At 58.4% G+C, this 26,734-nt stretch overlaps 1 protein-coding gene across 3 annotated transcripts in view; it reads left to right on the forward strand.

Moving 5' to 3' along the window:
- The first annotated feature begins 7,499 nt into the window (after positions 1–7,499).
- Positions 7,500–26,734, forward strand: part of ADGRL1 (adhesion G protein-coupled receptor L1) — a 94,785-nt gene continuing 75,550 nt past the window's right edge. For all 3 annotated transcript variants that reach the window (XM_054012460.1, XM_054012461.1, XM_054012465.1), the window contains exon 1: positions 7,500–8,471. The gene's annotated coding sequence lies outside the window, so the exon portion shown is untranslated. The remainder of the gene's footprint in view (positions 8,472–26,734) is intronic.

The raw sequence follows: 26,734 nt of genomic DNA on the forward strand, positions 1-26,734 counted from the left end.
TGTATTATGGTAACACCTAGGAGCCCCCCTCTTGGACTGGGATCACACTGTGCTAGGCGCTGTACAGACACAGAGCAAAAGATGGTCCCTGCCTGAAGAGCTCCCATTGAGCTGGGGCACCAAGCACTAGATTGGGACTCAAAAGACCAGCATTCTATTCCCAACTCTCCCAGGGACCATGGGCCAATCACAGGCCCTCCCGTGCCTCGGTTTCCCCACCTGTAAAATGGAGATAATGATACTGACCACCTTTGTAAAGCACTCTGAGACCTACTGATGGTAAGACCTAAGAAGTGTTGCTATTCCACCTCCTCTTTGCTCGCAATGCATACCCAGCGAGAAAAGCTATGGTTGAAAAACACACATTGATTAAATAATGTCATTAGCCAATTACATCTGCTAGGTTTCTCCCTGTTCTCTGGCTTTGTCTTTCTTAGCTAAAGTACAGAGTGAAGAATGACTATACACTGATGAGTTTTGTTAGCCAAAATAGCATGGAAAGCAGATAAGAAATCACAGAAAGCAAAAGGGAGATGGTTAGGTGATCGGTGTTTACAATATCAAAACTGAACTCTGCATGGGCAGGTCCCGTTTATCAAGAGCTAATAAATCAGTTCCATTTGTTCACGGTCTTGGCACAATTCTGTTACACAGACAAACTTTAATTCCACTTCTATACTGCTCTGGCATCAACATGAAGCTACGGAGCTTTAAACGTAGCTCCAGTATTTAATTCGGGCCAAGGCTGAGCCCCAGAACCTCTAGGTTTGGCAGTTCAGAGCCCCAGCACCTCTGGCCTTGCTGCAGCAGTTATGAAAATAATTTTTTTTTTTTTTTGCTTGAGCTCCAGCACCTAATCGCTTGAGCGTATTTCTTTATTTATCTCCAGTCGAGCTTAACTGCTGATGCAATTCCGGCACTGCCCAGGCCAGTGCCACCAAACAATTCGAAAGGAGAATTTGGAATTTTAGACAAGTTTCTAAACGATCAAAAAATGTGACTTCAGTTCAGAAGGGCCATCTCTAGCTGATTCTTCTAGCCAAGTCGTGCCATTTATACAGGCCCAAGTTTATTACACCTTAATCCAAAAATCCACGCAGGCAATCATTTGGAATCTATTCTAATTTCGCTGGAATTTCCCCAATACTGGGTGCTTTTATGCCACTTTAACCGAAGTTTCAGGCAGAGGTAAAATCTTGATCTTACATGTCAGTTCCTCTGAGAAGTTGTCTAGGAACTGCCAGCACCCTTTATACCAAAATCTGTGGGACTTCTAAACTGAAGTCTTAGAACTCATGTTTTTTTTGCAGTAACTTTTGCTGTAGGGAAGCCCAGTTTCCTATTATAAATTGGCTTAGCTAGGGCTTGTCTACACTACAGGTTATGTCGCTCAGGGGTGTGAATAAGCTGTGTCGCTGTAGCACTTCTAGTGTAGACTGGCCACTAGTGTAATGAGTTTCTCCCAGAGTTCTCAATTAGCGTAAGTTCTAGACATGTGTGAGTGAAGTACAAGCACACGGCCTGCATTCAGACAGCTGTAATTCAGGTCCAGCTTCTCAGCAACGTTACTGGGGGGGAGGGATCGCTCAGTGGTTTGCGCATTGGCCTGCTAAACCCAGGGTTATGAGCTCAATCCTTGAGGGAGCCACTTAGGGATCTGGGGCAAAATCAGTACTTGGTCCTGTTAGTGAAGGCAAAAAGAAGAACAGGACTACTTGTGGCACCTTAGAGACTAACAAATTTATTAGAGCATAAGCTTTCGTGGACTACAGCCCACTAGTCCACGAAAGCTTATGCTCTAATAAATTTGTTAGTCTCTAAGGTGCCACAAGTACTCCTGTTCTTCTTTTTGCGGATACAGACTAACACGGCTGTTACTCTGAAACCTGTCATTAGTGAAGGCAGTGTCCCTTCCAGTTCTATGAAATAGGTATGGCACGCTCTCTCTCTTTCTATATATATATATATGTTTAGCTTAACATAACCAAGTCATAGAAGATTAGGGTTGGAAGAGACCTCAGGAGGTCATCTAGTCCAAACCCATGCTCAGAGCAGGACCAACACCAACTAGTCACTACTTAGGGAAACAATACATGGATAAACATTGTTTTGCTACATCTCAGTTGGAGCTGGCAGGGTGGGCTGCCTTTCAGGGTCACTGTTGTAATGACTTGAGATTAGAACTGGGCAAACGTTTTCAACCAACCCTTTTTTCCGGCAAAAAATACAGTCAGCCACAGCAAAATGTTTCAGGAATTCATGCCTCCTCCTTCTCCTCTTTGGCGCTAAAGGCCCTGGAAGTTCTAAGCAATCTGCCCCAACCTCCTGGTGTCAAGGGCATTCAGTCAGGAGACAGCCGATCTGCCTTCCCTCCCCACGTGCTGGAGTCGGGATTGCACTCTGGTTCCTAGACTTGATTCTCCACAGGCTTCCCATAGTTCCCTATTAGAGCTTCTACACACCTGACTCGCCAAGAATTCATCTCCGCACTTCCTTTTCGAAGGTGTTTAGTTGGCTTTCTTTCTTCTTCCTCAGTGCCCAGGTCTCACATCCATAGAAAACAGGTCTCATATAATGGTTGGGGCTAGCTGAAGTTTGGTCTTTTCTCAGTAGCTGTCTGGCACTCAGATTTCTCTCGAGAAAAGTAACACAGATTCCTCCTCCTTCAGATTGTTTCGGGACACCCCCCCCCCCAAAAAAAAACCCTCTAAAAGACAAACTCAGAATGTTTCGTGTCGACATTGTCTGAATAAAATCTTTCCATTCTTCGACTTAAAACGACTTTTCATGTCAAAATGTCCTTTACATGCCTTAAAAAAACAATCCAACCCATTTACAAATGGTCAGAATAGAAACAAACCGTTCCAGTTTTGGGGCAAGGAACCATTTCGTTCAGCCCTTGAAATGAATTTTTTGCTATTTTTCCATTTGCGGGAAATTGCAAAACAATTCAGTTTCCGTTTGACCCAAAAGGATTTCGTTTCAGCTGGAATTGACGGCTAAATGAAAGGCCGTTATTTGCCCGGCTCTGCTTGCCACAGGAAGTTCCTTCGGGTGATTCACTCAAGGTGTACATCTGGACTCTCTATACTCCTCACAGATTTCACAGTGGTCTTCCTAGATTGGACTTCGAAAGACAGAGTTAATCGGATGCTTTTCAGTGACAAGAATTTAGTTGCTACCCAGCAGGGGGCAGTGTCTCTGGCCAAGCCATGATGGTCCTGGTCACAGGGTCTCTGGTCCATGTGTTTTGGTTTCAGAAAGCAATCGGTTGAGCAAAACAGGGCATTTCTGGCCGAGCGCCTGGTTCCTCTTCTTGGCCAAGCTACTGTAAGCCAAGCAGAATGTGGCCCTGGTGAAGATCTGAAATGTCCACCCAAGGTCTGAGTTGTGTCCCTCCTCAGAGAGAAAATGAGTACCTCCTTTGTGGCTTCTTGCAACATTGTGTTTGAAAGACTCCAGTATTGTCATGAAAAAAATTCTTGGTGGGTGTAGGCGTGTTTGACCATCCGTTGGACGTCTGCTAACTAACCTCCAGCTGATTCCCACAAGTTACTTCCTGTGGGTGCCTCTGCAGTGGGCATCTTTGGCCAGCTCTGCACGACTCTGTGCTTTTTCCGTCAGCACTCCTGGCTGTCTGCAGACGGGTCCCGTTTGAGGTTAGCGGGTCTCTTCCCACTCCTGGATGGGTCTGTCTTGGTTTAGTAGCTCCTCATGCAGCCACATAAAGTCATTCGATTCAATTGTTTCATCAACAACAGGAAATAACAATGAGTGAAACACAAAACAGCTCTTCACGCCTCTGTACCAGTATGTGAGGATTCCCTCTGTACCCATATGCCAGAATTCCCCCTGTACCAGTATGCAGGATTCCCTCTGTACCGGTACACCAGGATTCCCTACACCTCAGTGTTGCAGTTAGTAAGTTCACTTCCTATATGAAATTCTCTCTGTCCAGATCAGGCTGGATAACGTTTTGATGGGGTCACCTTTAAATATTTACACTTCACCTTGGCTTTTCGACATACTACTTGACTGTATCGGCTTCTTTAATACCAAACACCTTTCTGAAATATATCTCTCTATAGACACACCTCTGATGAAAAGTAGCTACATCTCTAACCGGATTCGTTCAAACTAAGCTTTAACCAAGGTGTGGGAATATATCTATATATTTTATATATATATGGCAGCTGTGTATCTCAAATGACAACGGGGCGAGCAACAGTCCAGGTCACGTAGAATGTCCAACTGCAGCATCGCGAGTGGCTAAAAAGTCCAATTCTCGAGTGACAGCCTGTGCTCCAAAGCGAGCAAGGATATGGTGCAGGGCCAGCGGATGAAGCCGGAGCACAGGGCCGATGCTACCATTAAGGCAAACTAGGCAGTTGCCTAAGGCGCCAAGATTTGGGGGCGCCAAAAAGCAGTGCCCCCAATTTTTTTTACAGTGTTCCTATGTGCAGTGTGCTCGGGGAGGAGGCGGAGCAGAGGTGAGCTGGGGTGGGGACCTGCCGCACGGCTCCCCGGGGGGAGGAGCTGCCATGAGGGGGGGTCCTCAGGGCGGAGGGGCGGGGCGGGGAGCTGCCGCAGGGCTGGGTGGGGGGGCGCAAGGTGGAAGTTTCGCCTAGGGCGCGAAACTTCCTTGCACCGGCCCTGCCGGAGCATACAAGCGCTGCCTGTTACACTTTCCTCTGCTCCCTTCACTTTCGTCCATCTCATCCACCTCTCCTCAGCCTCTTTGTCGTCTTGGTGCAGCACAGCGCTCCAGTGGGGCCTGTGGCGTTATATCTAAGGTATCTTATTGATCACTCGTCTATTGCGAACGATTTGCAATCCTTTTTGGGACCAGGTTGCCTGGGAAACTCAACTTCCCTCCCACTGACTGGGTCTGGTACCGTAGAGGATGCCTTTAGACAGCTTTAATTTCTGATGTAGTTTCTTATATCTTAATGGAGTCCTTCTCAATTGATTTTATCTAGTAATAAAATGACACCTTATGATGCTCACCCAGCACCGCTCGGCTTTCTGTGTCTTTATTGCACATTGATGGGCACAAAGTGTATAAAACAGAAGAAAAAGATAACGGAGGAAATTACTTTGCAATTTAGCAGGAGTTTGTGGTTAACCCAGCTGTTATAGTCACCCCACCTACATCTCCTTGAATCCCTTCTCCTGGAATCTGGGCCAGGTTTTCCCTCCAGGCAGCCACATACTGTACATGTGCAGGTTAGCCTCTCTTCTGGAACATCTGCCCTGCCATATGTCTATGGGGTCACCCAGGACTGGATTATCCTTAATCTCTTCATCCGGAGCCCAATCTCCTGGGATCCAGGCCTGGGTTTGCCTTCTTCCGGCTGCCAGTCCTGTGACTTTGCAGGGTCTATTCCTTAATGGAGGTATCCAGTCCGGATTTTCACTCCTTGTCAGCACTGATCAGGTGTAGTTTCCCCCATCCATTCCCATGTTGTACAATCCAGATCAGGTTTTATTGCATCCTGGCTGCCACTCAGGGGTATCCGCAGCCTACACTCCAGCAGGTGGGATCCAGTCCAGGTTTTGTCTCCTCCCTGCCTCCCTCAGGTGTCTGTGCAGTAGGTCTCCAGGGCTGGGAATCCAGGCTGGGACCTGTCTCCTCCCCATGGCCAGCCAGGAGGAGTCGGTTTATTCTTTGTCCATTCCCATGCTCAGGAATCCAGTGCGGATTTTGCCCTTTACCTGCTACAGGTGTATTTCCCATGTCCCCTTCCATGGGTGATACTCGGTTCGGTGTTCTGTGTCCCTCCTCCATCCCCACCAGATGTATTGCTCCTCCCCCCTTCCAGAGATAGCAACCCAGTCCGAGCTTTCCCTCCTTCCCCTTCCCCCCAAGTGTGCCCCTTCCCTCCTTCCCCCTCAATCCACCCCAGCTATTCCCCTCCCTGGGTGTGCCCCTCCCCTCCATCCCCTCCTCAATCCACCCCAGCTATTACCCTCCCTGGGTGTGCCCCCCTCCTTCCTCCCTCAATCCACCCCAGCTATTCCCCTCCCTGGGTGTGCCCCTCCCCTCCATCCCCTCCTCAATCCACCCCAGCTATTACCCTCCCCGGGTGTGCCCCTCCCCTCCATCCCCTCCTCAATCCACCCCAGCTATTCCCCTCCCCGGGTGTGCCCCTCCCCTCCATCCCCTCCTCAATCCACCCCAGCTATTCCCCTCCCCGGGTGTGCCCCTCCCCTACATCCCCTCCTCAATCCACCCCAGCTATTCCCCTCCCTGGGTGTGCCCCTCCCCTCCTTCCCTCCTCAATCCACTCCAGCTATTCCCCTCCCTGGGTGTGCCCCTCCCCTCCTTCCCCCTCAATCCACCCCAGCTATTCCCCTCCCTGGGTGTGCCCCCTCCTTCCTCCCTCAATCCACTCCAGCTATTCCCTCCCTGGGTGTGCCCCTCCCCTCCTTCCCCCTCAATCCACCCCAGCTATTCCCCTCCCTGGGTGTGCCCCCCTCCTTCCTCCCTCAATCCACCCCAGCTATTCCCCTCCCTGGGTGTGCCCCCCTCCTTCCCTCCTCAATCCACCCCAGCTATTCCACTCCCTGGGTGTGCCCCCCTCCTTCCCTCCTCAATCCACCCCAGCTATTCCACTCCCTGGGTGTGCCCGCCTCCTTCCCCCCTCAATCCACCCCAGCCATTCCCCTCCCCGGGTGTGCCCCTCCTCTCCATCCCCTCCTCAATCCACCTCAGCCATTCCCCTCCCTGGGTGTGCCCCTCCCCTCCATCCCCTCCTCAATCCACCCCAGCTATTCCCCTCCCTGGGTGTGCCCCCCTCCTTCCCCCCTCTATCCACCCCAGCTATTCCACTCCCTGGGTGTGCCCTTCCCCTCCTCAATCCAGCCCAGCTATTCCCTCTCCCAGGGTGTGCCCCTCCCCTCCATCCTCTCCTCAATCCACCCCAGCTATTCCCCTCCCTGGGTGTTCCCTCCTCCTTCCCCCCACAATCCACCCCAGCTATTCCACTCCCTGGGTGTGCCCCCCTCCTTCCCTCCTCAATCCACCCCAGCTATTCCCCTCCCTGGGTGTGCCCCTCCCCTCCTCCCCCCCTCAATCCATCCTAGCTATTCCCTCTCCCCGGGTGTGCCCCTCCCCTCCTCAATCTACCCCAGCTATTCCCTCCCTGGGTGTGTCCCCCTCCTTCCCCCCTCAATCCACCCCAGCCATTCCCCTCTCCGGGTATGCCCCTCCCCTCCATCCACTCCTCAATCCACCCCAGCTATTCCCCTCCCCGGGTGTGCCCCCCTCCATCCCCTCCACAATCCACCCCAGTTTTCCCCTCCCCCCCAGGTGTGTCCCTCTCCTCCTTCCCCCCTCAATCCACCCCAGCTATTCCCTCTTCCCGGGGTGTGCCCTTCCCTTCCATCCCCGGAATCCACCCCAGTTTTTCCCTGCCCCTCCCCTCCCCTCCCTCCCCCCTTTCCCGGACTCCACTCCGGCTTTTCCTCCCTCCCCTCTCGCTGAGCCCTTGCGCTGAATGAAGCCCCTGGCCCCTCATTGCTCCCCGGTGCCCGGACCGTGCCGTGCCGCGGGGCGCTCCGCAGCCGCCTGGCCGAAGGACGGAGGGGGAGGCAGAGGGGCGCTCGCACCCCACCGTACGTCCGGGCCCGGCGGCTGCCTGCTGCCTGGGGAGAAGCAGGCGTGACCTTCCGGCCAGCTTCCCATCCCCGCCGCCCGGGACCTGCCTCCCAGCCCGGCTCCCCCAGAGAGGCACCGATCGCGGACCTGCGCTGCGCCCCCCTCCCGGCGCAGGGGGGACGGTGTAGGAGCCCAGCGGCTGCGAGGTCCCGGAGACGGCGACCCCCGGAGGAAGATTGCCGAGCAACGCCCCCGAACCCCCCCCCTGCTCCGTGGAATTGCGGGGTCCCCACCCCCCACCCCGCAGCAGCCCCGCGTGTGCGCGGGCAGGGCTGATTTCGCTTGCACGCTGGTTCTCCAGCATGCCCGGACTGCCTGTCACGCGTGGATCTAGCCAGAGACGCCCCCTCGCCGCGCTGGAGCGGACTGGGCGCCCGGCGGAGACTTCCTGAGAGCCGGGGGGTTTTGAGGGGGGGGATCGGGGTTATTCGGAGCGGGGAGCCGGCTTGGACTATTTTTCTCCCCCTTCCTCTGTTGTATTTTTGTGGGGGGGAGGGGATCCGTTTGGAGAAGCATCCAGCGGGGAGGAAAACAAGCCACCCGAGGACACCCCCCCTCCCCCGCCCCTGCACACTGCAGGGCAGAGGACCCGGAGCGATCCGCGCCAGGTTGGAGCCGACCCCCGAATCCAGCCCGAGCTCGGCAGACGCGACCCACCGGTCTCCATCGCTCGCTCCGATTTCGTAACACCTTGTGGGGGGAGGGCGGGGGGGGGGCGCGAAGGAAAGCGAAATGTCTCGAGCCGGAGTGGAATAGGACTAGCTGAATGGAGCAGCCCGCTGGAAGGAGAACTGAGGCTGGATCGCTAAAGGTAAGTCACTGGCTTGATTGTTTCTCGATTGCTGTGTGTGTCTGGGGGGGGGGGGGGATCTGACAGCCCCCCCCCTTCCAGGTAAATAACCGATTCATTGACCCTCTCTCGCTTTGATTCTGTGCTAAACTGCAGGGAGATGGGGAGGGGGCTGGGGGGGGAGGTGAGCGGGGGGGCAGGAAAAGGGGGAGAGGGAGGGATGGGGAGATGGGAACGGCAGAGCGTTCAGATCTCTGGAAATATGGACCCCCCCAGCGCTCAGATTCCCCGCTCCCCAGCTGGAATCGGGGGGGGGGCTGTCATCTGTTTGGTGTTTTTTCCCTCCTCCTGTTTTCCCAGACAGGGATCGTTTTGCGCCAGTCCCCGGGAGAGGGAAGGGGGGGGGGCACGCTTCCTAGCAGCGATGCTCGCAGGAAGGGATGCATCCAAATCTCCCCCCCACACACCTTCCTCGGGAGAATTGGTAGGAGGGGAGGGGGGCGCCCCTGCGTCTGATCGGTGGGTGCAGCAGACAAAGCCACCTGCCCGGCACCCCGCGATCCGCTCCTACTGCAGTATTTTCTGGTGTGTGTGTGTGGGGGGGGGCAATTGCCCCTGAGTACCGTAATCTCTGGAGGGGGAGGGCAGGAATCATTCTTCCAGCTCTGGGTGGCTCTCGATCCCCTCTCGCTGCGGGGAGGTGAGGGGGGCAGGGATAGATGTAGATACAGAACAGCTCTGACAAGGGATTGGGGCAGCCCCCCCCCCATACGTGTCTTTATGTAACGGGCTTTATCGGGGGAGAGGGGACACATTTTTTTCATATGTATCCTTCCAAGATGGTAGGATGCGGGCGGAATGGCTAATAAGGGAGGGGTGGGGGCTGTTGCCAGCCATGGGGTGGGGGAGAGCTGTGCCCAGCACCCAGCCCTGGGGCCGATCCCGACTTGGGGGGGGGGCTTTGAATTGGCCACCCCCTTAAATGGGGTGGGGGCGCCCCTTTATTCCCCCCCCCAGACCGGCCTGTGTGGCTGAAACCGGGGCGGCCTCACCTTTTGGAGCGGGGGAGGGGCCCGATCCTGCTCCCCTTATCCGAGGGGGGGGCTGGTTCTGCTCTCTTCCCCTTCCTCCCCGCCCCCCGCCCAGTAAATGGGGAAGGGCCTCCATGGTGCGGGGAAGAGTCGTGTCACCCCTGGGAAGGATTCGACCCCCTTGGCATGTCTCAATCCGGATTGACGTCGGAGTCCAGCAGGATCCGGCCCAGAGAGAAGTAAACAAAGCGGGGAGGCGGTTAATACAGAGAGATCGGAGCCCCTCCTCCCCCACTGCACCCGCAATTATATCCCCTCCTTTGCCCCCTCCCCAGCACAAAAGCCCTAGACCCCCGTGTACGCCCCCCCCCCCCCCCCAGCCTTGGCCCTGAGATCGGTGGCGCGTCCGACGTGGGTGGGGGTGGGGTGCGGGGGGAGCGACTTCTGCAGCCGTGGCCGTGTCTGTGTCTGTGTGTGGTGGTGGTTTTTTTTAAAGGATCGAGTCCAAAAATTCCGCCGATGGTGGGGAGGGGGGACGAGCCCTGGGTGGCTTCTTTAAAGCCCCTTTGGCTTTGGGGGGAGAGGGTCCCCGGATCTCCGGCTCGGTCCATGGATCCAGTGCACCCCGCTGGGCCGCCTCTGCTGACCTTCCCCCCTCGATTTGGGGGGGGGAGCAGGAGGGAAAGAAACAGGGCCCATAGTTCCCCCCACACACCCTAAAGCGGGGGATGGGACGCTCTCGGGGGGGGGGGGGGCGCTTAGCCCCAAGGCGAGGATGGCTAGCAGGAGGGAGAGGCGGATGGAGGGAGAGAGGGATGGAGGGAGATGGATGAGTGGACAGAAAAACCTGTTACTATGCTGTCTCCGGATTCCCTCCCTCCCCGTGTCAATTTCACTCCCGTGCCAGCCCCCCACCCCCGCCCCAGGTTAATGGCAGTTCCTGGATTTCGCCCCCATCTAGGATCTCAATCCCCCTCCCCCAATTGCAAACGCCGCCCCCCCCTTCCCACCCAAAATCAAATTCGCCCTGGGTTTTCATAATAAAATGGCGATTTGCTGGCGGATGGGGTGGGAGTAATTGCTTCGGGGGAGAGGAAATTGAGTATGGGGGGGTCATCGTCACCCCCCCCCACACACACACACCCTAACGAGGAGAAGGAGGGCATGGGATGTTGCAGGAGGGAGCTGGTTGTGGGGGTTGTCCCTCCCCCATCTGCTGGGGAGGCGGTGCACCCCCACACCAATGTGTGCATAGGGGGCCCCCCCACTGCACCCCCCGGTGGAGGGGACCAATGCTCCAAGATGGGCACACTGTTGGGGGAGGGGGGGGAGCTTCCCAGTGCCATGCATTGGTCTCTCTGGCTTTCCCATCTTTCCCTCCCTCCCCCCCAACAAAAGCCTTAAAAATAGCCCCTGGCTTCTCCAGCCCCAGGGTGGTGGCGGCGGGGGGTGGGCAGATGCCTCTGGAATATTAACCAGGCAGCAGGGCTGGGACCCTGCAGTCGAGTTTGCTGCTGGGGGGAGGTTCCTTTGGGAGAGAGATGCTGACTTTTGTCCCACGGGCCTGGCCACTGATCAGCCCCCACTCGGGTCATGACCTCCCCCCAGCTGTCCAGCTCTGGGCAATTTGCTTTCTGCCCTGCAGGAAAATTGTGCGGGGGAGGGGCTGCTGGGCCAAACTCCAGCTGGACCCCCACCCCACCCCCGGGATGCACAAAGCACCCTCCCCCCCCAAGCTGGGAAGTGAATATAACCCAATCATTTGCTCCTTGCTTCAGAGGTTATTGCTGGGTCTCAAGGTGCCCGCTGAGATTGGGGCTGGCTGACCCCATTGCGCCAGTCCCTGGCCTGAAGAGCTCCCAGTCGGAACAGACGGGGAGAGGACAGACACTTCTTCCCATTTTACAGATGGGGAAACTGAGGCACGGAGCTCGCTGCATGGACTGGCCCAAGGTCATGCAGGGAGTTAGTAACAAAGCCAGGATGTGAACCCACAAGTCCTGACTCCTGGCCTGGGGTCTTCTTCCCCCATCCCCTCCTACTAAGGCTTTTGGCGTGTGGGGCAGGGAGGGGACTCCCTGTGGGCTGGGTTGCCCCTCGTGCCCCCAGAGTGGGTCTCAAGGACCTTCGTGCTGACTGGGGGCCTTGGGGGAAGGGGTAACTAGAGCCTCCCCCCAGGAGGTATAACTCACAGAGTACCACCCCCACCCCTATGGGAAAGTCCCATCTGGCCTGGCAGAGCTGTCTGGGGGAAGGGTGGGGAGGCTCTGACCTTACTAAGCCCCCCTCCACCACATCTGGATCAGTCCCAGTGGTTTGGAGGGTGGGGAGAGTTCATAGGAACCGGGATCTGGATCAGAACTGAGTTGGGTTCCACAGAACCCGGGAGGGAGTACAGGCCTATTTTATCCCAGAACTTTGAGTAGGGAGGTGTCCGGATAAACTGGTCCCCAAGCACTGCCCTTGCTAGTTCTGGAGTCCCAGCTCCAGACAGCCAGGACTCCTGGGTTCTCTGCTCCCCACTCTGCGGGGCGGGAGGAGGGGCTGGGGGGTAGAACAGGGGGAGGCTGGCAGCCAGGACTCCTGCAGTCGGTAGCCAGCGGGGGGTGCAATGGGTGGGCAGCCCCAAACTGGCAGAGGAGTGGAGGTGCCAAAGCAGTGGTGTCTAGCGGTTAGAGTGAGGGGCTGGGGGCCAGGGCTCCTGGGTTCCATCCCCGGCTCTGGGAAGGCAGTAGTGTCTAGCGGTTAGAGTGAGGGGCTGGGGGCCAGGGCTCCTGGGTTCCATCCCCGGCTCTGGGAAGGCAGTGGTATCTAGCGGTTAGAGTGAGGGGCTGGGGGCCAGGACTCCTGGGTTCTGTCCCCAGCTCTGGGAAGGCAGTGGTGTCTAGCGGTTAGAGTGAGGGGCTAGGGACCAGGATTCCTGGGTTCCGTCCCCAGCTCTAGGAAGGCAGTGGTGTCTAGCGGTTAGAGTGAGGGGCTGGGGGCCAGGGCTCCTGGGTTCCGTCCCCAGCTCTAGGAAGGCAGTGGTGTCTAGCGGTTAGAGCACTGGGGTGCTGGGAGCCAGGACTCCTGGGTTCTATTCCTGGCTCTTCCGAGGCCACCCCAACAAACTCACATGGCTGCCAACCAAAGGGCTGCACTTCCCGACTGACGCATGCCTGCTGCCCCCCCACCCTTTGAATACACCCCCCAAACTTCCTTCCCCTTCACAGATGCCCCCCAGCCCCTCAGTCTTTAGGACTCTCCCTGCACCATGTGACTCAGCTGTGAGTGCCAATCTCTGCTAATCCCTGCCCGGCACTGCCTGCGAGTGTAGCTGGGACCCCCCTGTGCCAGATGCCCTAGGACTCCCCCCACCCCCGCTGGGTCACTTTCCCTTGGTACCACGAGCCGTGGCCTCTCATAGCAAGGCCCACTGCACAGCCCGAGGTACCAAAGCCTCCTGCTCCCAATAGTGGCATCACCAAGGCCCGGCTGAGTCAATCACCCATGAGGCTGTGGACACAGACAGACCCTGTGGTCCCCTCTGGCCGCCCAGCCTGTGCTGTCTGGTGTCACCATTAGGGGACTCCCCTAAATGCCAGAATGGACTCAGCCATGGAGGGTTACGCTACACCCCGGTCAGGTCCTTAAGTGACAGGGTCTTGCTTTCCTGGGCGGGGCTAAGATTGGCTCCTCCTCTTGGGAACTGTCCTCTGGCTGGGGAGGGAGGTGAAAACACCCCCCCCTCGCGCTCCTGTGAGTTGAAGTAGGCAGTGCGTGTGCCCTGCTGCCGCCTCCTACCAATCACATCCCTGCTCCATGCCTCAGTTTCCCCTCATGGACTGTGAGCTCTTTGGGGCAGGGCCTGTCTTTCACTCTGTGTCTGTGCAGCACCCGGCACAACAGGGGTCCTGATCTTGGTCTCTCTAGGAGCTGCTGTAATAATAATAATTCCAGCTATGGTGGTGAAGTGTAAATGAAGCAGAGGATAAAAGCCCTACTACTGCTGCAGTGAAGGGCAACTCCCCCATTTAGCTTGGGCATCTCAATAGGGCTGCGTTCAATGCCGGACGCTTGCAGTGCAGCCCTCCGAGCCACATAAGGTGGCACTTGGAGTTGGGCAAACATCGCCACCCCCATCCCTGCAGGGGGATTTAGGGGCTGAATTTCCAGTGGGTGCTGGGAAAGGGGGGAGCCCTCCAGTGCCCAATGGGTTAATTGAACAAGGGAAAGGAAGCTTGGTTGTCTGGTGCCAGTTCACATGCAGGAATCGCCATCCTGTTTTAGATCAGGGGTCCACCTAGCCCGGTATCCCCTCTGTGACGGTGGCCATAAGGAGCCCCCGAGTAGGGCAATTCTAGGAGCGCCTGGCCCCAGGGAATATTTCCCCAGATAGTAGGTAGCAGATGGCTCAAGGCTATAGATCCCTGCCCAGTATCTTGGTTCTATTTTAAGCCTCGTTATTGAACCACTGGAGAGTCTCCTATTCTGTATAATTGTCCCATTCTTCTTGGGACCCGGCGTTCTGGTGGCAGTGGGTTCCACAGGCTGCCCCCCCCCCTCCACGGCCCTGGGCTCCATGCAGGGGCTCCTGGTGGATTCTCTGGCCTGGAAGAGGTCAAGAGGTCAGACTGGCTGGAGCCTGGAAATCTAGGACTTGGGTTTGCCGAGGCCTTGAGAATTTCATCCCCTTATAAAATGTACTGGGTGTTTTCATCACAACCCATGTCCAGCTGTCCGGCCTGAGGTGTGGGGAGAGGGGCTCCCGTGGGGCAGGCTTTGGTGTAGCAGACAAGCGGGCCAGGCCCCCCAGCTGGTGTCAATCAGCCGCCACACCCGGGTTTACATGGCCTGAGCGTCCGCCCATCTGCTTTTCATGCTGCATCCGCCCGGGCCCGGGGCTGTCCTCCGGCCAGAGCCTGCGCCCGCGACCTGTTGTAGTGAATCCACCCCCACCCCCGGGAACGCCCAAAACAGACATTGCAGAAAGAAAAAAAACCCCAGGAGCTAAGAGTCCTCGGCCTCGTCTCAACCACCTTCTCCCCCGGCCCTGAACCGTCGGCACTGGGAAGCCAGCCCCGATGCCCCACACGCCCGGGCCGGGGGGTGGTCATGCCATAGTCAGAGCAGGCCGTTAGCACCCCAGAGCACGGGGAGCGGAGGGATCCCAGCTGGATACCAACCCCCAACCCACACCCCAACACCTCGAGTCTTCATGGCCGGGGGAGACGTTTGATGCTTTTCTATCCCCCCCGCCCCCGGTGGCTGCCATCCAGGGCTGGTTCTGCAGGCAGCCAGGGCCAGGAGGGAGGAGATCTTGGGGGGTGGTTGGCAGAGGCGGCGATTTTAGCCCCAATTCCTGAACCCGGGGGCCGATCCGCTCCTCCCTTCTTTTCATTGTTGTTATTTAGCCGGCGACAGAGCGGGGGCGTCTGCCACCGGTTTCTGGAGCCGCACTACCTGCCTGGCGCCCAGCTCCGGCGCACGGCAAGAGACGGGGGGGTGGGGGGGATATTTCCCAGTGGGCCTCCTGCGGTAGCGCTGAATGCATTACGGCCACCTCATCTGCTTATGCACACACGTCTCCGGGGCGGGCGGGGGGTGAGCTCCCTGCCCCTGTGCCCAGGGAATCACAGGTTTGGAATCCCATCGGGGTGGGGCGCCGGGGGGGGCGGGATGGAGCATCAGACAGCGGGAGAGAGACAGATTTAGGGATGGGAGAGAATTGCTGGGCTCTGCCTCTCCACTGATTTCCCCATCGCCATGTTATCGGCTCGCTAGTGCCGTCACACCTGGGTAGGGGAGGGGGCTGGGGGGGTGGCAGCACCCCCTGGCTTGAAGTGCTTTCCATCACGTACCGGGTTTACAGTTTGGTTCAGTGGCTCTCAGCACCCCCACGATACAAATTGTTCCAATGCCATTGCCTCCCCCCGATCTCTGTATCTATCCATCCTCCCTCACACCCCTCGATCTCTATCTATCCATCCCCCCATCCCGCCCCCCACCCCTCGATCTCTGTATCTAGCCGTCCCCCATCCCCCTCCACACCCCTCGATCACTGTTTCTATCCATTTCCCCATCCGCCCCCCACCCCTCGATCTCTGCCTATCCATCCCCCCATTCCCCCACACCCCTCAATCTCTGTATCTAGCCATCCCCCATCCCCCTCCACACCCCTCGATCACTGTATCTATCCATTTCCCCATCCGCCCCCACCCCTTGATCTCTGTATCTATCCATCCCCCACACCCCTCGATCTCTGTATCTAGCAACCCACCCCACCCCAACTCTGTACCTATCCATCTCCCCATCCCCCCCCACACCCCGATCACTGTATCTATCCATCCCCCCATGCCCCCCACACCCTTTGATCTCTGTATCTATCCATCTCCCCATCCCCCCCACACCCCTCGATCTCTGTATCTAGTCATCCCCCATCCCCCCACCCCCCAATCTCTGTGTCTATCCATACCCCCACTCCCCGACACCCCTCAATCTCTGTATCTAGCCATCTCCCCATCCCCCCCACACCCCTCGATCTCTGTATCTAGCCACCCACCCATCCATCCCCCACCCCGTTTCTATCCACCCACACACACCCCTCGATCTCTGTATCTATCCATCCCCCCACACACCCTCAATCTGTTTCTATCCATCCACCCACCCCCCCCACACACCCCGATCTCTGTATCTAGCCATCCCCATATACCCCCATCTATTGCTGTACCCAGATAGGGTGACCAGACAGCAAGTGTGAAAAATCGGGATGGGAGTGGGGGCTAATAGGCACCCATATAAGACAAAGCCCCAAATATCGGGACTCTCCCTATAAAATTGGGACATATGGTCACCCTAGTACCCACCCACAATGTTCTGTTGCGGGGGGGCATTGCCTACATCGGGGGGGTGGGGTGGAGCAAGGTGTGGGTCATCCTGTTACAGCAGGGAGAGAAGGAAATGGGGGGCTTCACCCCAAATTTGCAGATGGGGTCCCCCCATCTCTCCTCTGGTGCCCCTAATCTGCTGCCCTCAGGTCTCACACTCCCCCCCCCCCCCCCGATAACGCCCGTGGCCGGGATGTGGTGGATCCCAGCTCGGGATCGGATCTCCCGGACACTAGGGGCTCCTTCAGATAGCAGGATCCGGCAATTTACCCCAGCAAGGGATCTGCCCCATTGACTCCAATGGAGTGATGCCCATGAACCCCAGCTGGGGATCTGGACCCATTGAGTTGGGATGAAACAGAGCCTTTCTGAGCTCCTCCCCCCGTCAGTGCCCCGTGCCACCCCCCCACCCCCGAAACCTGCCGCTGGCAGCACTTAGGTTCCAGCTGAGATCAGGGCCCCGTTGTGCTGCCGGGCGCTGCACGGAGCCCGATTTCAGGGGCCCTGCTGTGCCAGGCGCTGCACGGAGCCTGAGATCGGGGGCCCTGCTGCGCCAGGCGCTGCACGGAGCCCGAGAATGGGGGCCCTGCTGAGCTGGGTGCTTCACGAACACACAATGAGAGACAGTCCCTCCCTGACCCAAAGAGATTCCAGTTTAAACAAAGGGAGGATTATCCCCCTTTTGTAGGTGGAGAAACTGAGGCACGGAGCGGTGAAACCTCCAGTCCAAAGTCACTCAGTGAGTCAATGGCAGACCCAGGAGCTGAACCCGGACCTCCTGAGTCCCAGCCTAGCACCACGAGACCTTCCCTCCTCTTTTTCTGAGCACATGGCCCTGGCAAGATGCTTTAGCCCATTGTCTTTCCCGCCTCCCCCTCCGCAGGCCCATGGAGCAGGGCAACGGGCCCATCTTGCCCGGTATCTGGTCTCCACGATGGCTGGGGCTGTCGCCTTTCTCCCAGCAACTGCTTCAGGCTCTCTGCAGACTCAGGCAGGCGCTGACACCGGTGACCGTGAAGGCTAGACTCCGGTGGCGACATTCAGATTGTGACACTGAGTCACCCCAGAAGTAGAGGCCCTGGGAGCGGGCCCAGAGCTGGGGATCTGGCCCCGTCGACTCCAGTGAAGCGACACCGTTTTACACCCGCTGGGGATCTGGCCTGTTGACTGCAGTGGAGCCAGGGCTGGGTTACGCCAGCCGGGGCCCTCCCTGCTATGTATGTCTAGCGGTTGAGATGAGCACCACTAGAGAAATGGCTGAGATGATTCTTGTCTCTCTGCCATCTTCCATCATCTCTCGCCGCTCCTAATTCGATCCTCCTCCCCTCCCCCTCTCCATTCCCCTGTCCCGTCCCCCCTGCCCCTCTGGAGTTCCTCCACACACCCCTCCCGCCCCCTCCCTCCAGCCACGGCAACCCCTGCTCGTCCAAGGCGGTGGCTAATTGATATGATAACCCAGCGCAGACTTGATTAGGGAGATAATTGGCTGGTGCCGGGCCGGGGAGCACGGTCTCCGTTTAATTTGGTCGGAGTCCGCGGGGGCCGTGAGAGTTTGGAAAAAGCCCTAATCGAATTTCCGCCCCAGCAAACCCAACCCCTGCCCTGGGCACCGCGCTGGATTCAGCCACTGGTGCCTGGGCCCAGGAGTGGCTCTGGGCTGCGTGCAGCAGCCCCTCTAGGGGCAAGGGCTGGGGGGCCGGAGCCCTGGGAGTGCTGCTTCCTGGAGGACGACTCACCTGCTCGGGGACTAGGTGATTGAAGGTTCGAATCCCGGTTCCGCACTTGGGATTTTTCACCTGCCAGCTGTGACTGGCGCAGCTTCAATCCAGCTTCCTTTTGGCTGCTGGTGTGTTGTCCCAAAGCCAAACAAGGAGGTACAGCTAGGGACAAACCCAGGAATCCTGATTCCCAGCCTGCCCCCTCCCCTGCTCTGATCATTAGACCCCACTCCTTTCCCAGAGCCGGGGATAGAACCCAGGCATCCTGACTCTCAGCCCCCTCCCCCCACTAGACACCCCCCTGAGCCAGGGGAGAACCCAGGAGGTTCACATAAGAGGATAATAGCCTACTACTGCTGCCAGTGAACAGAGTTCCCCCTTTAGCTGGAGCAGTTGAACCCTGCTGGGACTGCTGGTTGGCATTCAGGGCTTAAATCTTAATATTAAGTGTATTAGGGGGGTGCCAGCCAAGAGTGGGGTGCCAGGTGCCGCACAGGCACTGAGCGAGAGAGTCCTGGCCTTGAAGAGCTGCCAGCCTGAACAGACCTAGGGTGGGAGGAGAAACTGAGGCACAGAGCAGGGAGGGGCTTGCCCAAGCTCACCCAGGCAGCAGCCAAGCCAGGAATAAACCCCAGGTTTCACGGCCTAGCGTCCCCGCCCACTAGGCCTCGCAGCCATGGCCTGTGCTGCTTTGTGCCTGCGTTGTCTCAGCGCTTGGAGGGGTTAAGCTAAGGCCAGCGGCAAACGTAAACACAGCCTCCACCGAGCACAGATCCTGGTGTCCCCCAGAGTCCTCCACTACCATTCAGCTGGTGACGCCGGCCCTTTAAGACTCCATGGGTCATTGAGTGGCAGGGAAGCCTGTGAAGCAGGACAATAAAAGCGAGGGGAGTCCCCACAGAAGCCAGCCTGGGGGCTGTGTATTAACGATGATTAATTAGCGGCACGCGGCCCATGGGAGGACCCCAAAGCGCTTCTTGGATAGGACTGAGCCAATCCCTGCGAGCTCAGAGTCAGTGCTGTCGCACGGGGAGGGAAACTGAGGCACGGGATGAGGAAGTGACATGCCCAAGGTCATGCAGCAAGGCACAGCTGGCGAGGGAACCCAGCAGCCCTGATCCCCAGCCCTCCCCCCCCCAAAATCACTAAACACCACTCCCCTCCCAGAGCTGGGGATAGAACCCAGGAGTCCTGGCTCCTCCCACCACCATGACCCACTCGACTTCATTCACATCCGCTATTGGGATAGAGCTGGCGGCTCCTGACGCCACGCCCATCCAGATCTAACCACTAGACCCCTCCCTCAAGGCAGGTGTGGAACCCAGGAGTCCTGCTGGCCAGCCCAGCTCCCTCTATGTATTCCCCTCAGGAGAGAGGCCACCCCTGCCACTGAATCCCAGACCCTGGCCCCACACGGCTGCCCCCAGCTTCCCACACCCAGACGCCACTCGAAGCCTGGGAATTTTCCCACCATGTTTGAGGCTGACGTGAGAGACCAAATTCCCCCAGAGCCCATGAGCCCTTCCTCTCTGAGCGGTACCAGTGTCTAACACACCCCGAACCCCTCAGCCGAGAGCCCCCACACGTGGCCCCTACTAGCTCACTGCTTGAGCTAAAGGAGGAACTCCACCAGCCAGTAGGAGCCGTAGGCTTTTATCCTCGCTGTGGAGCAGCCACTAGGGGGCAGGTTCTGTGCTGGGCTCTAGAGCTTTTCTAAAGCCGCCATGGAATTTTGGGGGTGTCCCAGAGCAGGGGGCACCCAGCTGGAGACCCCTGGGCCTGATCTCTCAGGGTGCTGACACCAATTCATGGTACGTTGGTATGAGCGGGGATAAACTGTGCCCGGCCCCCTGGTGCTGAATGTTCCAGCCTGTAACTGGAGAAGGCACGGGGACGGGAGGGGCAGAGAGGGCACAGAGTGCCCCAGGAAGGGGAAGATCACAGCTCAGGTTGGGGACCCTATGGTTGAGGCACCCCAGGATCCTTTACCCTGTGCCCCCCCCGCCCCCGGCAAAGGGGTGCAGTTGTCCCTGTTCTGTATCTGTAGCCGTGATACCATTGAAAAGAGCCATGGCTCTTTTGTGCCCCCAGAGCAAGCTGGCAGTGGAAGGCTGGGCTTGGGAATAGGCTCTGGGCTGGGATCCAGATGATTTGGGGGCAGGTCCCAGATCTGCGCCACCCTGGCTGGGTCACGTCATCGCTCTGTGCCTCAGTTTCCCCATCTGACGAACGGGACAACTAATCCCTCCTTTGCCTGTTGAGATGGGGACGGGCTCTCCCTTCCAAGCTTCCAGCGGCCCGGCTGCTCCGATACAGCCGTGCCGCTGTCACAGCGCTGATGTGGCTACGTTATGCCAGCGGGAGGGCGCTCCGCCGTCGACATCATAAAACCAGCTCAACGAGCGGCGGTAGCTATGCCGGGGGGCGAGCGTCTCCCGCCGACACGGTGCTGTGCCAATGACCGCTTATGCCGGCAAAACGTATGTCGCTCAGGGGTGTTTTTCACACCCCTCAGCAACAAAAGTTTTGCAGACATAAGTGCTAGTGTAGATATGGTCTTAGTGTGGGCAGCGCCCGGCACAAGGGGGCTCTGATCTCGGCCGGGATCTGTACAGCGCCCGGCACAATGGGGCCCTGATCTCGGCTGGGGTCTGTGCAGCGCCTGGCACAAGGGGGCCCTGATCTCGGTTGGGGTCTGTGCAGCGCCTGGCACAACGGGGTTCTGATCTCGGTCGGGGTCTCTGCAGCGCCTGGCACAACGGGGTTCTGATCTCGGCTGGGGTCTGTGCAGCGCCTGGCACAAGGGGGCCCTGATCTCGGTCACGGTCTTTGCAGCGCCCGGCACGGTGGGGTCTTGGCCCATGACTGGGGCTCCTAGACACGGCCCCAGCACAAAGAATCACTAATAATAACAGCCCAGAGAAGGGGTGGGGCATGAGGGGCTCCGTGGGGGATGGGCTCCCAGGCCCTCACTCTGGGAAGCTGTCACGTCCCCTGTGTGATCATTTCAGCCCCGGCTCCTGCTGCAGTTCCCTCGCTGTGACTTTGCTGCGGCTGGGGACGGTGGCGTGGGGCGCTCGTCCCGTCTGCGCTGACGACGGTGGGTCTCTGAGTCCAGCGCTGCCCACACGGTGTGGAAAGCCATTCGCAATCCAGTCGCGCCCCCCGCCCCAGGGCATGGCTCGCCTGCCCACACCCTCCTGTGTCACAGCCACGGGGCCCTGCCATGGGCCTGGAGGGGCCCCCGGGCGCAGGTTCGCTCCCCTGTAGGGCGGGTTCTGGGCCCTGTTGTTGGATCAGGAGCTAGGAAGGAACCGGCCAGATCTGCAGGGTTGTTCCCCACTTCCTCAGTGTTTCTAGGAGCAGTGGAGACTTTCTCCCCTCGTGACTTCCCAGGACATTCATTAGGTGTATTATGGTAGCATCTAGAGACCCCAGCTGAGATTGGGGCCCCCTTATGCCAGGTGCTGGGCAGACCCTGCCCCAGAGAGCTGACAGTCTAAATAGACAAGTGGTGGAAGGTGAAACTGAGGCACAGAGAGGGGAAATGAATTTCCCGAGGTATCTAGCAGGTCAGAGGTGGAAACAGAACACAGGTGTCCTGAGTCCCAGGCTACTGACCCCTGGTGCCTCCTTTTGTGAATGGAGGGAGAATCTCTGTGTCTCAGCATGTCAGTTTCAGCCCTGTTGCATCCTGGGGTTTGTAGTTCCCCGGGGTTCCAGGCATTAGGTTTCCAGCAGGATGAGGACAGTGCAGAGGAAGGGCAGAGTTAAGGGTATCTGGGCAACCTTTGAACTTCCCATTTCCGCCCTTGACCTGGAGCATATCGTCCACGGGCAGCTCTGAGTTCTCTGCCCACTGCAGCCACCAAGGGGACAGGCATTCGCCCAGTGTCAATCTTCAGTCCCCTCTAGTTGCCACTTGGCACAACAGGACAAGAGCCTACTTCTGCAGCTGGGTGGAGCCACCTATCTGTTAGCTCGTGACGCTGGCAGCGCTTTTGGGGTTCCAGGCTTGCTGACGACCCAAGCAGGGAGCAGCCTGGCATCGGCAGAGCTAATTAGACCCTCTTCCTTCCTCCCGGCCTGTGAGCTGAAAGCAAGGATCCCGACCTCCCAGGCCCTCGTCACCCGCCCCCCACCCTTAATGCCAGATTCATTCTTTAAAAGCAGGGTGGAAAGAAGAAGGAAAGCAACCTTCATTATCATATCGAGAAAATTACCCCCATCCCCCTAACTAGCAATTTTCCTGCCACATAGTTCAGCGCTGACTAGCCCATTAATTATAGAGATGAAAAATCATTTGGAAACCAGGAAAGGAAACTAATTGGCTCTTCCCCCAGCTCAAACGAGCCGGTGCTAGCGGGAGAGGGGAGCAGGGATCCCGGTCATGAGAGGGTCCCGACGGGGTCTCCTCCTCGGGAAGATTTCTTGAGACTCTCCCTTTGCTCGGAGCAGTCTAGGGAGTATGGCACGTGGTCAAGAGGAAAGAGGGGCCTGTGGTTAAGGTGTGGGGCTGGGGGAGAGCTGGTTTCACTGCCCTGCCTCAGGATGACCTCGGCTGAGTCAAGTCACCTCCGTGCCTCAGTTTCCCCATCTGTAAAATGGGGATAATGGACCTTCCTTTGTCTATTCAAACAGTGAGCTCTTCAGAGCAGGTGCTGCCTCTGACTCTGTGTCTGCAGCGCCCGGCACAACGGGGCCCTGATCTTGGTCGGGGTCTGTGCAGCGCCTGGCACAACGGGCCTCTGATCTTCATTGGGGTTTCTAGACGCAACCATAACGTGCATAACAACAGTGGATCTGAACCAGCCTCTTGGTTTTAAGACAGCTGGAGTCTAGGTTACCGAGCATTGGCTGAGGAGCCAGGACTCCTGGGTCCTACTCCTGCTCTGGGAGGGGAGTGAGGTCTAGTGGCTAGAGCAGGAGGGGCTGGGAGCCAGGAGTCCTGGGGTCTTTCCCCAATCTGCCATCGACGTGCTGTGCGCGCCAGGGCCTGCAGCGTGGTTTGCCCGCACCCCAGCGGCCCTATTGCCCTGCTCTGTGCCAGGCCCCAGCACCGAGCGCAGATGCTGACTCCACAGGGCCAGGTCCCCAGAGAGGGGGTGGGGCAGCACGTGCCCTCCTCCCGGCCCCCCAGCGACGGGGCAAGGCTGATCTACGCTGGGAGGCCCAGGCCTGCGAGCGCCAGGGTCATTCCAGGCCAGGACCAAGGGGCATTAGCGGAGCAAAGCCCAGGCAGGAGGGGGCTGGTCAGCATGGAAGCGCGTCACCAGGGCTGGGATAACGGAAGGGGCTGCGGGTCGGGAGTGAGGCGCACTGGCTGAGCTGTGTGTGGGGGGAGCCCCGGGCTGGGGAAGAGGGTGCTCCTCACTCCCGACCCGCAGCCCCTCTATCCCTGCCCCGGGCGCCCCATAGCGGGGGACAGGTCCCTTCTCCATCCTGACCTTCGCTCCGAGGGAAAGTGCTGAAGCGAGAGAACCTAACACCGGGCTGGGGGGGCCGAGGGCTGCCTGATCTCCACTCCCCTCCCCTCCTTGTCTTCCAATCCCTCCCCTGGGGGAGCCGCAAGTCAAGGGCGTCCGGGCTCCTGTTTCATGCTGCGGTGTCCCGTGGCCAGGTGAGGCGGCTGGGGTGATGGCCTGGCTCCCCAGGGGGCGCCGCGTGATGACTCAGCCCCTCGGGGGCCAGGCCTGCAGCTCTGGAGCTGGGGGGGGGGGCGGGAGGCGGCGCCACGGTCACTCAGTGTCCTTCCCAAGCTGCTGGGGTTTGGGCCAGGGGAGCAGCGCATCTGGGGAGGAGCACGTCTGGGAGCTGTGCACAAGGGGCCCCCAGGCTCCTGGCCTGCAAAGGGGCCCGGATTCCTGGCCAATGTAAAGGGGCCAGGCTCGGCCCCGCTGGCGTAACAGGGATACAAGCCATGCTCCGTGTCTCAGGCTCTGCCGTTGTGGCTACAGCATCTGTAGGGGGCGCTCTCCCCCTCGCCATCAGTGCTGGCCCCAGCACAGCTCTAGGGGGCCTGCGCTGGAGGGCCCTGGGCTGGGGGCCGCGTGCTGAGGTTTGGGGGTGGTAAAGCCAAGGGGTCCCCTCCCCCCTGCCTCAGGGTCTGTCTCAGAAGAGGCCTCTGCCCCACTGGGATGGGCCCAAGCAGCTCTGCCGTCACTCCGGGGGAAGGAGCCTGGGGGGACGACATGGGGGAGGAGTCTGGGGAAATGGACCCCAGATGGGGGAACGGCCCCTATTCAGGCCGGGGGGGGGGTGTCCTGCCCCTGCTCCCAAACAGTGGCTCCATCCGACCCAGATCAGAGCCCATGTGAGGGTGTTGGATGGAATAGGGGCTTCCCTTGGGGGCTGCGTTCCTGGGGGGATCCCCAGGGGCATGAACAGTGCTAGGGGCTCCCCACAGGATGGGAGGGGCCAAGATCTTGCCGGAGCGCGTCTGTCCAGGCGGCCCCGCCTCCCCCATTTCAGCTCCTTTCTGGGCAGAGCCAGTAATTGGGGCCGGACCCTGGGCCCGAAGCAGTGGCTGGAAGGACTTCAGTGGGCTTGGGCTCCTGCTCCCAAGATGGAAACACAGGCATGGCCCAGTGTGCCCATCTGCCCCGGCATCCCATCACCACTAGCACCAGCTAGTCCAGAGGAGGGGGAATACCAGCCCGGGGAAGCGACTGCCTGACCCCAGTGTTCAGCTCCTGCCCAGAAGCAGGTTTATATCTCTGCCCCCCCCACACCTCCCCCCTACATGTCCCTGCCAGGTGACACATTCCCCTTCCCATGTGAGCCTTCTTTCTGAACCCGCCGTGACACCCTGCAGCAGGGAGTTCCACAGGTTGATCAAATGGAGGTGCTTCCAGGAGAGGCCACTTGGAGGCAGTGGCTCAGGATACCTGGGCTCTGTTCCCGTCTGACCCACTTGCAACCTTGTGCAAGTCCCTGTGCCTTAGCTTCCCATCCATTGTGTGTAAATTATTTGTCAGGGACTGTCTCTCTCACTGGGGATCTGTGCAGCGCCTGGCGCAGTGAGGCCCTGATCTTGGTCCGGGTCTGTGCTGTGCCTCCATCCCCAAGGTGCTACTGTGATATAAATAACAATGAGTTTGAAATGTGTTGCCTTTTTGCTGACTCTGTCTTCTCCTGGTTGCTTGCGTCTCTGGAAAGGCACCTTTGCTCTGCCTCCATCCGATCCCAAGCGGGGTGAGATCTGGTCCTGGTGGGAGGGAGTGTTGAAAATCAGCTCTCTGGAGCTTGGCCTGACTGCTTCAGTTGCGTTGTTGTTTGAAATCTGGGTTGATCAAAAATGCCAGCAACTCAGTTTCCTTTGTCCCGAGATCCCTGCTGAAGAGAGACAAGAAGTCAGGTGGCATTTTTAGGAAGAAAAAAATATCAACATCTCATCCAAAAAGAACATTAAGCTGGCAAAATCAAAGGCTTACAATGTTGGGAAATGCCAGAATCAAGGCTGCCTGGGTAACCTTAACTCTGCCCTTTGGTGTGTCTGCATTATGAGCCGCTCTTTCATGACATCCAAAACTATTCTTTCCACAAGACCCCTGCCTCATTCAGTGCACAGGACGGATGGTGTTCACTGGATGAGCAGCTATGCCAGCTTTCTTTTTATCATCCTCATTCAATGTGTGGCCCCAGGCCCCATTCACTGCCACCATCCGAACCCAGAGTTACTAATGTCCTCATTGACTTTTCTGTGGCACTCATCCCAGAGGGCTTCTGGGATATGAATTAATTTCTCCTCCCAACACCCCGCGAGACGAGTAGTATCCCCCCTGCCCCGCTGGGAAACGGTGGTGCAGAGAGATTAAGGTCGCCCCTCGCAGTCCCAGCACCCCAGTGCTAGCGGGTGCTGGGATCCTGTCATTCACCTGAGCTCAGCAATCCTGGTCCCCCCCTTAACCACAAGATCCTCCTTGTAATTCCTGCCAGCCCCTGCCTCGGTCACCTCATCTTCCAGCTTCTGCAACAAATGAGCCAGGGTCCTACCACAGCTGCCTTCGCTCCCTGCATAACATGGATCCAGGCCGGGAGCAAGGCCAGCCAGCGCCCTGCCTGGGACAGGGCTCCTGTGGGTACAACTCATGCGATTGCGTCACTAAAGAGCGTCTCTTAATGCAGATGCACAAGGCAGCAGTTAGGGGCGCCCGGGTAGCCTCTGTTCTGGTGTTCCCGATTCATGGGTTGCTGCAGGGAGCGGGGTGGAGACTCAGCCGGGGGCGCTCTCCCCAGCTGTCAGTGCGGACCCCAGGGCGGCACTAGGGGGCGCTGTGCTGCAGGGAGCGGGGTGGAGACTCAGTAGGTGGCACAATCAGGGACCCCCATACCCCAGTGCTAGGGGGCGCTGTGCTGCTGTCTCTAAGTGCAGCTCGGGACGAGAGGTTCCGGTTGCTCCTGGTCATTAGAGATCGGGGGGAGGGGGGGGGTGGAGGGGGACGAAGCTGGAGTCTCGGTTAAATCCGGCCGGGGTGATGGACAGCCCAGCCGCAGAGAATGGCCCCGGCCAGAGCTGAGAACGAGCCACGATTGACAATCCACCCCCGTCGCCCCCTCTGTCCGTCCGTCTGTCCGCCCCCGTCGCCCCCTCTGTCCGTCCGTCTGTCCGCCCCCGTCGCCCCCTCTGTCCGTCCGTCTGTCCATCCCCATGGCCCCCTCTGTCTGTC

Source organism: Malaclemys terrapin, chromosome 23 (genome assembly GCF_027887155.1).
Source record: "Malaclemys terrapin pileata isolate rMalTer1 chromosome 23, rMalTer1.hap1, whole genome shotgun sequence".
NCBI classification, from domain to species: Eukaryota; Metazoa; Chordata; order Testudines; family Emydidae; genus Malaclemys; species Malaclemys terrapin.